This window comes from Bidens hawaiensis, unplaced genomic scaffold (genome assembly GCF_021521415.1).
Source record: "Bidens hawaiensis isolate Kalapana, Puna unplaced genomic scaffold, B.hawaiensis_p1.1 tig00007049_1, whole genome shotgun sequence".
NCBI classification, from domain to species: Eukaryota; Viridiplantae; Streptophyta; class Magnoliopsida; order Asterales; family Asteraceae; genus Bidens; species Bidens hawaiensis.
The window spans coordinates 350554-364729 of record NW_027491485.1 but is presented as its reverse complement, the minus strand read 5'-3'; the positions used below and the strand labels follow the sequence as shown (position 1 = coordinate 364729).

Here is a 14176-nt window from a genome sequence, read left to right as displayed (position 1 = left end):
CTAATTGATCATCTCAACCAATCACGTGAGTCCTTCTGACTTCACCAACACGTGAAGTTCTTCTAACTTCACCAACATGTCGGCATACGATAAGGTTTAATCTTCAACTACTCAACATCAAGTGATCAATTTCATCACAAAACCACCTTGACAGAATCTAACACACATGACCATTAATTAATCCGAAGCATCTTCAATCACCAGGGATAACGATCAAGAACATAAACACTTTAATTCCCGATTAAATCCAACTTGTTCCAGAATTTTCACTTTAATAAATAAGCATCACGTTTCAGGATCCAATTCTCGAACGCCTTGAAAATAACATAAATAATATGCTCTGACCGCAATCCAGTAATGACGAAAACCTTCAGTTCAATTTGACTTTCTTCAGTTGGTCAACCTCGAACAACAACTATTTCATTGCCCACAAACACCCAAATATGTGTCAATATCCAGTTTCAATCAATATCCCATTCACAACCTCAACTCCATATCCAGAGTTGACACGTATTTGTTCACACGTAAGACCAAGAGATAACAAGTTTCACTCGTTGACGGAACAACGTCTTCGGTCTCACAATAATCGTGTACACCTGGCCATACAGACAAAAACTCCAAACAATTTTTTTTTTTTAACTTCGCCTAAAGTCAACTTCGCCTAAAAGTCAACTTCGCCTAAAAGTCAATTTCGCCCCTCCTTAACTTCGCCTGTCCATAACTTCGCCTGACTGATAACTTCGCCTAAACCCTAAAATTTAAGCGACAACTTCGCCTGAACCCCATAACTTCGCCTGCGGCGGCTGTTCGGCCAAAAACGCATCAGAAACGTGCCAGAAACACCAAAACGCAGATCTCGAACCATAGCATAAGAGCCTAAGGCTCTGATACCACTTGTAAGTCCCCCCGGGGCGTCGCTGATCGATACGAGATCCGCACGAGGTCTAGGAGTGCGGAATCCTCCTAGACTCGTTTATGGTGTAGAAGACGAAGAACACGATTACACACAAACAAACACACGTTACAATAAACAAAGACACGTTGTATTGCAACTGGAAACACGTGATTCTCTGATCACCGATTACACAAACTCTAAACAACTCGTAAACTATCGATTTCTAAACCTAGCCGCAGCTATATGTTTATATTAGACGACAACTTCGCCTAACATGTTTAGGCGAAGTTGTCCCTAACTTCGCTTGTTCCACAAGTTCGCCTATATAAGCGAACTTGTGAGCTAACTTCGCTTAATACAAAATATAAAACATACTAACTCGATTACAGACACTATATACTGAACTACTGACATCATGTACCAACAAAATAATAAACAAAGTTGATGTTCGTTTTATTTCCTTTCTTTGTATTTGTTTATTTGATCAACTTGTGTACTTGAGATTTGAATGAATTTATGATATTATTGTCACTTAATAGTGTCACATGTGTTTTGAGCAATCTGTACGTTACGCTCAGGCGTTTCCGCTTAAGCCGGGGTGTTACAGACGGGTATCAGAGCCGTGACTATATGATAGGACATTAGACGTAGTGTTCTAGTTAGTTATAGTTTATTTGCTTAATTATTTAGGTTGCATGATTAGAAATTATGTGGGCCTTATTTGATTGTTCAATGCGCTTGTTTATTATTTTATTATCAATTTTACGCCTCATGTACACAAAGATTTTCAATAATAGATTTTTTTTTCGGTTTTCCGATAGTTTTTCTTCTTAAAGATGGTTCTATGTGACGGGTATATAGTAACAGTAAGGGGGACGTGCTTGTTTTCCTAACTCTTGACACCAAGGTTATTGAAACCTAAGGATAAGTAATGCGTATAAATCTCAATTAGACGCGGGGCCCGGTTGCTTACCTGAAGAGTTCGGAAAGGGCGTGAAACCTATTAGGCCAAAGCATACCACCTTAAACGCCATATGAATCACAACTTTAAGTTTTCAACGTGACCATGTTCTCTTTGTGAAAATAATATGGTTACACTTCTAAGTATTAAGGATGTCACGCAAGTCATGGTGATTCATGAGACGTGTGACTCCGACCATGTTCTCTTAGTGTTCCTCCTTATCGCCCAGATGCCTCGCCCACTACGCACACCCTTATGGGAGATCCTCCAATCGGCCATTCTATAGACGAAAAAAATACTTATTTTATCGCCATCACAATTTGATTAGTGAACTAACAAATTTAAATATTGCGAGATTTACAAGGGGATTGTTTTTTGTAAGCAATATGAAGTAACTATTTAGTTATGTAATAATACAATCACAAGCACCCATGCATTCTTCCATCTTATTGACAAACCCCTTGCACCTGAATTTAGTCAACTTCCTTCAAGTATGTGTCGAGAAAGAGCTCGTGAAGATCAAGCGCTGTAAGTAGAGACGAGCTATAAACCAATGTCCTTACCAAAGCAAAATCAGTTGAAGACTTGTCAAGTGTGTAGCAAAAGCTAAGGTTAATACTCACATCTTATCTGACAAAACAAATGCAAAGCCAACTACTCAAACAAGATTAGTATATTACTAAACCATTCCGATCATACTTTGTTCTGTTAATAAATGTAAAGAAATGGTTGTAGTGAAGTAATGTTTATTACTTGAAGGTGTAAGAAATACATAAGCAACAACATCTATATATACACAACTAAACCCTAGCTAACAACCCATAAAAGGCCCATGGGCTTTAGCCAACTATATGGGCTAAAACCCTAACTAAATACAATTAACACTCCTCCTCAAGTTGGAGCATAGATGTTAATCATGCCTAACTTGTTACAAATAAAATCTATCTGAGCTTTCTGGAGCAGTTTAGTTAGAATGTCTGCTAGCTGAAAATTTGTCTTCACATGAACTGGTTGAATGGAAGGAGGATCAATTTGTGTGCCTACTACCCGATCTCTGATAAGGTGGCAGTCGACCTCAATATGTTTTGTCCTCTCATGAAATAATTGATTCTTGGCTATGTGAATAGCTGACTGATTATCACAGTATAACCTCATCAAGTCATTAGAAACAACCCCGAGCTCTCTGAGAAGACGACGAACCCATGTCATCTCTGATGTTACATCTGCCATGGCTCTATACTCCGATTCGGCACTCAACCGGGAAACCGTGTGTTGCTTCTTACTCTTCCATGATACAAGGTTTCCTCCAACAAACACACAATATCCGGTGGTAGATCGTCGAGAAATTGGACAACCTGCCCAATCTGCATCTGAGAACCCTGATATCCGACCATCTCCTTCGTCCGTGAAGGCACCTACACGACAATGACCCTGATCGGAGTATAATATACCCAAGCCAGGTGAGGTCTTAAGATATCTTAAGACACGAAGGGCAGCATCCCAGTGACCGGTGTATGGTGTAGCCATAAATTGGCTCAGAACACTGTCAGTAAAGGAGATATCCGGTCGTGTGACTGTTAAATAATTAAGTTTACCAACCAACCGTCTGTATCGCTCAGGATCTTTCATTGGATCTCCTTCCTTTGGGAGGAGTTTCTTTGTAGGAAGCATTGGGGTATCAACAGGTTTACAACCCAGTAAGCCACATTCAGTTAACATATCAAGAACATACTTTCGTTGGGAGAGAAGTATTCCTTGTGGAGAGCGGGATACTTCTATGCCAAGGAAATACCTCAATCGACCTAAGTCGCTGACCTGAAACTGAGACTGAAGAAACTGCTTGAGTTCGGAAATCCCGACCTCGTCATCACCTGTGATTATAATGTCATCCACATAAACAACTACGATAATCCTCTTCCCTTTCTGGTGTCTAAAGAAGACAGAGTGATCGTAGGCACTCCGAGTCATCCCAAACTGTCCCCTAACACTAGAGAATCGACCAAACCATGCCCTGGGAGACTGTTTAAGACCATATAGAGAACGACGTAGTCTACAAACTTTCGAGGCCTCATCCTCAACGACGAACCCTGGGGGCTGCTCCATATATACCTCCTCCTCAAGAACACCATTAAGAAAGGCGTTCTTGACATCAAGCTGGTGGAGCGGCCAATGATTAATGGCAGCAAGAGCGATACAAATACGGACAGATGGCATTTTAGCAACCGGAGAGAAAGTTTCATCGTAATCAATGCCATATGCCTGAGAATACCCTTTTGCAACCAACCGAGCCTTTAAGCGGTGTAGGGAGCCATCCGGGTGTAGTTTAACCGTAAACACCCAACGACAACCAACAATACGCTTTCCTTTAGGAAGTGTTTCAAGATCCCATGTATGATTGGACTTTAGAGCCCCAATTTCATCTTCCATAGCCTGTCTCCATCCTGGGTGAGCGAGAGCGCTCGTCACATTTTTGGGAATCGGGTAGGAATCAAGGGTAGTGGTGTACGCATGAGATTCAGGAGATAGGTGGGTGTAGGCAACATAGTCCTGAATTGGGTAACGAGTACATGTCTGGGGTTCCTTGCGAAAGGAAATAGGTATATCGGGAAGTGGGGCACCAGGAGGATCATAAACGGGTGTATCAGAGGTTGGTGGATCGGGTAAGGATGTAGTAGTGAGAAGTGTGGATTGCTCAGATGTAGGCGGAGTATCGGAGGGTATTTCGGGGTCGTGGCCAGGGTGTGATTCAGGAGTCGCAGATGTTTGACCCCTACCTCGCCTAGCATATGTGAAAAGCAGTGGCGGAGATTCTGTCGGTAGGTCAGAATCAGTAGAGATTGGATCGGTAGAAGGAACTGACACAGGAATGGTGGGGATGAAGGGAGATGTGGGTATATCGAGGTCAGGAAATGGGTCAGAAACAGGAGTGGAACACTCAGGAAAGTAAGGACAGAGCTCATTAAAAGTGACATCGCCACTAGTAAAGTATCGGTGAAGAGATGGGCTATAGCACCGATACCCTTTTTGAACCCGTGAGTAACCAACAAAGATACAACGAAGGGCTCGGGGATCAAGTTTGATTGTTTTCGGACGATGGTCATGAACATAGGCAACGCAACCAAAGACTTTAGGTGCGAGAGGAAAAGGAGTACCAGTGGGACATAGTACAGAAAAAGGTGTTTTACCGTGAAGAACGGGTGTGGGCATACGGTTAATCAGATATGCAGCTATAAGAACGGCATCTCCCCAAAAACGATGAGGGACACGTGATTGGATCATGAGTGTGCGAGCAACATCCAATAGGTGACGATTTTTGCGTTCGGACACACCATTTTGTTGAGATGTATATGCACATGATGATTCATGAATAATACCGTTGTTTTTCAAGTACGAAGAAAAGTCGGTGGAAAAATATTCATTAGCATTATCGGATCGGAAAGTTTTAATGGTGGTGTTAAATTGGTTTTGAACATAAGCATTAAATTCTTGAAATATGGAAAAAATTTCACTACGAGATTTCATCAAATAAATCCAAGTAGTGCGAGAATAGTCATCAATAAAGCTAACAAAATATTCAAAACCCAAAGTAGATTTGGTAGGGCAAGGCCCCCATACATCAGAATGCAAAAGTTCAAAACAAAAACTGACTCGATTAGACACTCTAGGGGGATAAAGACGCTTGGTATGTTTACCAAGTTGACACGACTCACAATGAAAATTAAAATACGAAAGTGGTAAATCTGGACGCATTTGCCTCATAACCGCTGTAGAGGGATGACCTAATCGACAGTGGTCCTCCTTGACTGAGGCAGTTGCTGTAGAACATGTAGGACCTGACGGGAAGATTAAACGGTAGAGGCCTCCAGATTCAAAACATGTGCCAATCAGACGGTTCGTCCCTAGTTCCTGAAAGATACAGTGAGTAGGATAAAATTTAGCAGAGCAATTGTGTTGTTTAGTAAGTTGGCTTACCGAACAAAGGTTATCGGGAAATTTAGGAACATATAGAATAGACGAGAGGTTTAAGTTGGATGAGGTGTTAATGGATCCAACCCCCAGTACAGGACAGGAAGACCCATCAGCCAGTCGAACAGGTTGGTGGGAGATTTTATTAAGGTTGGACAGAATACCCGAGTTCCCAGTCATGTGATGAGTGGCACCCGAATCAATAATCCAAGATGAAGAAGGACTAGGAAGCGTACCTGAATCGGCCGTATTGGCACATGGAGCAGGAACAGGAGCAGGAGTCTGAGAGGCTAGAAGCTGCTGGAGACGACAATAGTCTTCTTCGCTAACTGTGTAGGTGGGAGTGGCGGTTGGACCTGAAGTCTCACCAGCGGCAGCCAAACGAGCTTTGGGACAAGGAGGTGGCTGACTTCCAGGAGGGCGGTTCGGGCAGTCTCATTTCGTATGACCTGGTTCCTTGCAATAATGACAAACAAGACCACCGCCCCGTCCAATACTCTTTTTGTGGGTCATATGAGAACCTCGACCAGTACCCCGACCAGTAGATGTATACATAGCCGATGTATCAGTAGGAGGTAGAGTTGCACCAGGACCATATATTTCCCGTAACAGGTGAAAGGTTGATGCAACTGAAGATGTAGCAGCGGAGTTGCTCAACAGTAGGGGTCGGGCGCTTGAATACTTAGGTAATATCCCGGCAATGAAGGTCATGACATCCATCTTGGCGTTTCGCTCCTCCTGAATCTTCAAATCAGTAGTGGGTGGAAACATAGTGCGAAGCTTACGAGATCTGGACAGGAGGTAGACGGGTTCGGTTTCGGATCTAGGGCCGGCTGGTTCGGTTCAGATTAAGTGGCGGCTAGGGTTTGGATCGAGAGCCATAGCTCTGATACCATGTAAAGAAATGGTTGTAGTGAAGTAATGTTTATTACTTGAAGGTGTAAGAAATACATAAGCAACAACATCTATATATACACAACTAAACCCTAGCTAACAACCCATAAAAGGCCTATGGGCTTTAGCCAACTATATGGGCTAAAACCCTAACTAAATACAATTAACAATAAACTAAGAGCAAATTCTTATTTACCAACAATAGCATTAAATATGCATACAAACTATTAGCAGTTGGGTTTAAAATAGAATCAATTGATTCAGCTCATACACTTTAATCTTTGTTACTTATTATATTGCCTGGATTTAACACTAAATCTTATAAATATAAACCATTTGAAGCATCAATCAGCAATAACCAAAATATGTATTATGAACACAAGAAACTCAGAAGATACATCACTGGTGTTGTAATCATTTTTTGAATATAAAAACACACATTTAGCCTCGACTCCAACAAAACTAAGTGTTAGAAAAAGAATTTAACAAATTAAAGCCACACAGAAAACCAGCCTCAAGCTTTGCACACATCACACAGCCATACAAATATACAAGATTCACAGCCAAAATAATCACGCTCTTTATCTTTCATCGTTATGCCAGTACTAATCTTGGATAGGAGTTCCAGTTCTTGCTTGTGATATACGGTTTGCATAAATAGTTACTAACCGCAACTGTGTGCTGTTAAGTCCTTCCAAATATGGCAAAAAGGCTTTTCCAAGCATTATGTAGATATCTACCAGACAAAACACAACAGTCTGCCAGTACCAACCAACAAAATACCATTTCAGTTTGGTGTTTGCTAAAAAAGTAATAATAATTATGAATTTACCTTGCGAACATCGGCACTCTGGTTGCCAAAAGCATCAAAAAGAGCAGGCAAAAAAGATTGTAACTGGCCCATTAATTCCTCCTGAGAAAACCTACCCACAAGCTGAAGAATACAGGACATGGTCAGTAGAGTTCAGATCACAACATTTGTGTGCATTGGATTGTGTATAAAAACAAAAATGGAATTTTCAGTAAGAACATCTGATTTAGTGAGAATATACCTTTGTCAAACAGTTTATACACGTAACAAGAGTTTTCTCATCTTCGGTAACCAATAATGGGACAATAACCTACAAGGTTAGAACAAGAGAGATGAATAAGAAATGATGCAAATATATAAACTAGTGTGAAATTTGATTAAAATGGCATCGAACTATAGAAGAACTTACACTTAAACATCTGAAAGGATCATGCTGAGACAGAACAACAGTTAAGCAATGTTCTGCTTCATTTGACACCTGCATTTAAAACTCACAGGTTTAACATATGTAGATAGAATCTTTTTTTAGAAAAAAAAGGACAAGAATCTGACAATAATATTGGGAATCTTCATTGAAAGATAATGATTAGACAGAAGCTTACTTTTGGGACTGTGTCCTTTGTAAGATTTAGTAACTTTTCGATTACAATCTCAACAGAATCTTCCATCGCATCTCTCTGTAACAAACGGTAAACAGAAAAATTAAAAGTCAAACAAACCAGTTTGTAAAGAACACCACAAGTTTAAAAATCAAACAAAAATACCTGGTTCCTCAACATTTCAGCTATTAATGAAAGAGCAAGCTCCCGAATTGATGAGTCCGAATCATCCAATACCTCAAGCACAACCATCAAAATTTGATTAAAATACTGCACACATATACCAAACACCAGAACTATATCAGTAAATGGTTTTCTTCTGCACGTTGCCATTTGATACTAATTAAATTCCATGCATTAATAATAACAGATTAAATAACCTTGGTCCACACAGAAGAATCATTGGCGGCAGAAGTATCAATTAACTGCTGAAGTGCAGTACGCTTATCGGTCCCATTAGAAATCTAATCAAACAAATAAGAGCATGGGGTTATATTATTAACAATGTTAAGTGTATGAAAACAGTAAACCAAGTCTTGTTATAAAATTTGAACTCACTAGATGAAGGATTTGAGGGATGCTAGGTTTAACATCAGGAGATGAACTGATCTTCAAAGCTGCAAGTTTTGAAAGACTAAGTTCCAAATCAGGTGTTGAACTTGAACCATCCAGTTGGTTGTTATCAGAGCTCACGAGTCCATTGAGCCGAGGTGTTGAATTTGACACAATCTCCACGTTACTATTTCCCTCCAAATTTTCTGATCGAATGGACCATGATGCCACAGTATCCTTAGCATTTGAACCATGTCCACCATTATTGGAGCCAATATCAAGACCCTGATATAAATTATCATCACTAGTGATCTGGACCGATTCTTGGGTGGGACCTGAACTCCATTTTTTACCACCATCACTATCAACAGAACTACCAGAATAACTTCCAAACATAGGAGTCTTTTTCGACACTGCAATATATCCTTCTTCAGAAGATGTCCCGGCAACATCGTACGGGTCATGTGATGATTTTGAACGTTGTCTGTCTTTCTTCTGCTGCAAGTAATTCATCAAGTCGACTTCGATACGAGGCGTGTGTTGCTTAAGTGCTCGTCTTAAAGAATTCTGTTCTTCAACTGATAAACTAAGAATATAATTCAAAACCGATGTTGGATCAAAATGAGTATAAACAGATATGATGCATGTTATAGCCGCTTCTTTTAACTTCATGTTTTTATCATGAACCAATGGTGCTAATTTAGCAAGCCATAGTTTCAAGATCCCAATATTCGCGGCACCCTCAGAGTTTACAGCGTGTTTATTAAACGAAACAATTGCAAACTCGATTACAGCAAGTTTTGCTTTAGGGGATCTTTGTTCATCTAAAGAGCGAAGCAAAGCTGGCAACAGAGAGTCAACGCCGTATGTTTTACCGACAATTTCTAAAACGGATGAACACGGTTGCCTTACTAACTCCTTTGGATCAATTAACCGAGAGAACACGTGCGGTAATATTCTCTCCATGTAACTTTCAAACGGTTTTCTACAAGCTGGGATGATGTCAGCGAGTGATGTTAGAGCCGCTTGTGCCACTTTATGATGTGGATCATCTAAATGTAGGAAAAATAACTTCATTACTTTTTCAAAACTTTGTGTAACTTCTTGAACGCCTTTCGGACCTTGTTGGAGTAACGAACGAAGATAATTAAATGCAGAAACTCTCGCATTCCAATCAGAACCAGAACTAAGACCATCAGTTAAAGCATCATTTAGAGAAGTGGGTCCCTCGGTATAACTTGACATTTCACCAGGTGAAAATTGACTCTCGTCAAAGCTTCTTCTCCTGCTTGAAGCCGTTCTCCCAGTTACATTCTTTCTTGATAACGGTCTCTGAAAATTGGGTACATGATGACTGTTATGTGAATGTGAATCTCTGTAAGGTGTGTCTAGATAATGTTTATCTGTATGCAAATTAACCGATCTTCGAGCCTCTCTAATTTCATTATGATCTTCAAACGAGCTTCTTCCAAGATGTTTCTCAGGAGCTCGTCTTCCTGAGTAGGATGAATGTGATGACAGAGTTTCATTTCCAAGATTACCACGATACGTGTTTTTAGCAGAATCACGTGAAGCTTGAATCTGAGTGATGATGTCAGATAATACCAAACCACCATTACGATTGTTAGGTTTTGAAATACCAGAAGCGGTTGAATCTAATGATAATGAACTGGCGAGACTATTGGAAGCAGGCGCAGCAAGAGGGAATGGCGGGTCACGAGATGAAGGTGGGTCCACTCCTGTACTAGGGGTAATAAAAGATAAAGTCAGCCATTCAAAGAAAATTAAAAAAATTATGTATAATGATTTCAAAACTTATACCAAGATCGAGACTTGATGATCTAACTCTACCAGAATTTAAACCTTTAAGCATGCTTTCAATGGCTGTGACCTTTTGTTTGCTAGAATGCAACATGCTTTCTAAGCTGCGTTCTGTACTCTTGTTAACGGGCTTGGATTGTGAAGAAAACAGCCCAGATGAGTGAGAGGTAACAGATGGTAAGCTTGCATTTCTGTCCATTGCAACAATGGCTGAAGTACCATATCCGGCTAAACTTGAAGAAGATGGATTTTGAGTATTAAGCGATGTTTGTGGATTCCTGTCACGAAGTGAGGGTGACGCGTGCCGCCGGTGCGTGCCGCCGGTGCATGCCGCCATCCTCGTCATTTATTATCTGTGCATACAGCATTGCCACATTAGCGATATTATTGATTTTTTATGTGTTACTGTTAGAATTTAGAAATAGGAGAAAACATACCCTTTGAATGACAGGATCAAACGATGAAAACAAACGTCTGGAACGATCAGGCCACGTTTTTGAGAACATACGGTAGCATGCTCTAGCAGTTGAACGCACCTGATACGATTACACGTTAAATTGCCTATAGCCATAAACATGTATAATCATAACAATAAGACTAACAATAACAATAATAAACCTCGCTCATTGCATCTCCCACACAGCATTTAATAAGGTCCTCATAAAGGTCGGCTGACCGCTGTATCTCAGGTGCATCAGCCCAACATTCCAGTATCAGCAATGCATATTCACAACATCTGTATAGAATTAAAACGTGATATTAGCGCCAATATATGATATATACTGAATTAACCTTGCTTAGAAGTTGAAATTAGAACCTGGCACGAAGAATCGAGCTTCGGTCATGTTTTGCAGTTTCAGCAACACGAGGAAGTATCCGGGCAACTTTACAGTTACGCAACATCTGCATAAAATAGTGTGTAAGAAATAAACTTGCAGAAGGAATAGAATAAAGAATTAACAAAACGAGTAAATAAGTAAATACCGTTTTTATGCAGTTATCTGCAGACTCTGCAATTACAAGTACAGTGATCACAACAAGTTTGAAAAGGGCCTGAAGGTCAAATCATGTGTCAGAAAGGTGCTGAATATGGATTTCTCAAAGGATAAGATAAAGCTTTGTACTCACAGGAATGAAAATCTCTGCAAACGCCTCAAAATCTCTTAACAGCTCTTTGGATAGAAAGTTCAATAAGTGGCAAGCCTAGCAACAGTAGTGACAAAAAAAATCAAATTGTTTTTATAATCCAACAATTCAATCCTTAATTCCTTATTCTAACAGGATTGCAGCATACCTGCTTAACTATGCTAGATCTTCTATCAGCCAACTGTGTGCTTAGAGGACCAACAAGCTGCTTTAAAAGTCCACGAAAAGAGGGATAATCGGTTGCACCTGATGTCGCACAATGAAGGGAATGAGAGCAAAAGTGTATTTTTGTACAAAAATTAAAAAAATAAAAGATGATGCGTACCTCCAAGAACAAGGCCTTCAACTCTTTGCAAGGCTCCAATGCGGAGGGACCAATCTTTCTCAGGAACAAGGGTTGAAGCGATCTTCTCAAACTCACGGATTAATTCCTTTTCTGAGTACACTTTGATTGGGTCTATGGGCTTTTCAGTAACATCATGTTCCCCTGAAATATATAATTATCAGTATCAGTGAAATTTTGCCGATGATACTTTCCATTAGATATAAAAATATCAAACCTCCAAAAAGGGATCCTTCACGAGAGGAGGTCTTGGCTTTTGGGCTGCTTCTTTTGGGATTATGATTAGAGTGCTTGACAGCAGCAGGAGCATAAGTATTTTCTCGAACATCTGAAGAACGTTGTTTGGGTTCAATTCTTTCAAGTCTGGCATTGATATCCTTTACCTGAAATCAACTCAAACCAAAACATAAAGATGAAAATAATTAGCAGAATAGTAATCTAATAGATAGGTGAAAACACTGTAGCATAAAATATCTTCCAGCCTTTTTATGTCAATAAAGTGATAAACAGGAATTTGTTTATAAAACTTCAACATTTTATCAGAAGTGCCATAAAACTAAAAAAACTACTTTGTCGTGCACCCCATCTCATGTAGATCTTTAATTTAGTTATATAATGCCATAACATGGTTGCTTATATAGTCAAATATTAAAAGATATTGTCTGCTGACTATAACAAAACAGGCCCTGCTATATGCACAGTTGCACACATAATCAAGATACATGGTGTGTAGAAGAACAAATATAAGAAATGAATGGAAATCCTAGCCCTAATATAATCACCATTGATGATGGAAGCTGATGGCGCATGAGTTCTTCACGGAATTGAGGCCCAATTTGTGCATACATCTCCTGCAGCAGAGAAGAAATTTCAAAACAAAACTCATTTAAATAATATTTACACAAAAAAAGAGAGACTAAACTTCAATCTCTATACAAGTACGCAACAACAAGACATCAAAATTTGCAGAATTGAAATGCCAACTTAAATGTATGCACTTCATAACACTTACATACTATAGTATAAACAGTTCACTAACCTCGATGCATAAAATAGCGGCTTCTCTCACACCTGGATTAGGATCATATAACATCTTTAATATCTGACATTTGAAATTGAGACAGAGATAATGTAACAATTAGTATGATTTTCACAGTTGAAACTATAAAACAGAAAACCTCAACAAACACTAGCCAGAAAACATACAGAAGGAAGAATAGCACGTTGCAGCGGTAGCTCCGTGGATGCGAATAGACCAATGGCAGATGTAACAGTTTTTGCAAACTCTTCTCTAACCCTCCAACTTTTGTGATTCCAAGCATTAGATCCAGCTCTTTCAACAATAAGAGTTGGAGAAGATACCTGCAACACAACCAATATTACATGCTTATAACTTTTTTCAGCTGTCTGTTTCCTGTACCACTAATCTAGCTACAAATCTACAATAGGTACTGTGAAACAAAAAACTACATAGACACTATAAAGTTGGGGCAAATGAACTACACTGAGGATACAGAAGAATCCAATAACTCAGTATTCTACATCTTAAGCTAATTAACAAAACAAGAGCACAATCTTTGCAAACAAACTCGATGTAGTTCAATAGTTACACATGTAAGAAAGTTAGTGTAAGATAACAGTGTGTAAGTTGTAAGCACGAAAAGTACTAATATAGATACGGCTCTCGAATCAACAGATCCTCATGAGCAAAATAGTACATCGTGACTTAACCTAACCTTAATATATCTATCAATCCACTCCTATAAGCACAAATAAACCTTGCCAAAAGTTAACCGCAAGTCATGTTAAATAGTAATCATCCCCAAATAAACCTGCCTAAATGATGAATTAGGGCAATTCACAGTCTAGAGTATTCTGGCATACAATCAATATTCATAAAATCAATATAATATAATTAAATTTGACTTCAAATTAACAATAAATTACACACACCGACACAGTACCTGCATGAGAGTAAGCAGCAGTCGCCTCGCGGCATCCCGAACCGGCTGCTTAGCATCACCTAACCGTTCCACAGTAGCCGGAACAAGCGCATTAAAATGAAGCTTCAAATGCTCACCAGACAGCACGGCAGCCGAATCCAGCGCCTGTAATCCGCCTTGCGAAACCCTAAAATTGTTATCCTTCAAGAGATCCAGGCAGCAATCGACTAGCGAAGTGGCTTCTG

The 14176-nt window shown here is 39.7% G+C and overlaps 1 pseudogene across 1 annotated transcript; it reads right to left on the bottom strand.

Moving 5' to 3' along the window:
* Positions 1-7039: 7039 nt before the first annotated feature.
* On the bottom strand, positions 7040-14131 carry LOC143634438 (CLIP-associated protein-like; annotated as a pseudogene). The gene is made up of 20 exons (XR_013153853.1): positions 13953-14131; positions 13195-13350; positions 13028-13090; positions 12771-12839; positions 12206-12371; positions 11971-12132; positions 11794-11891; positions 11484-11702; positions 11317-11402; positions 11118-11235; positions 10937-11035; positions 10500-10852; positions 8685-10417; positions 8507-8590; positions 8292-8396; positions 8130-8204; positions 7937-8005; positions 7769-7837; positions 7549-7650; positions 7040-7474 (listed from the first exon to the last, which is right to left on the bottom strand). The product of XR_013153853.1 is annotated as a CLIP-associated protein-like (transcript).
* Between the last annotated feature and the right edge of the window lie 45 nt (positions 14132-14176).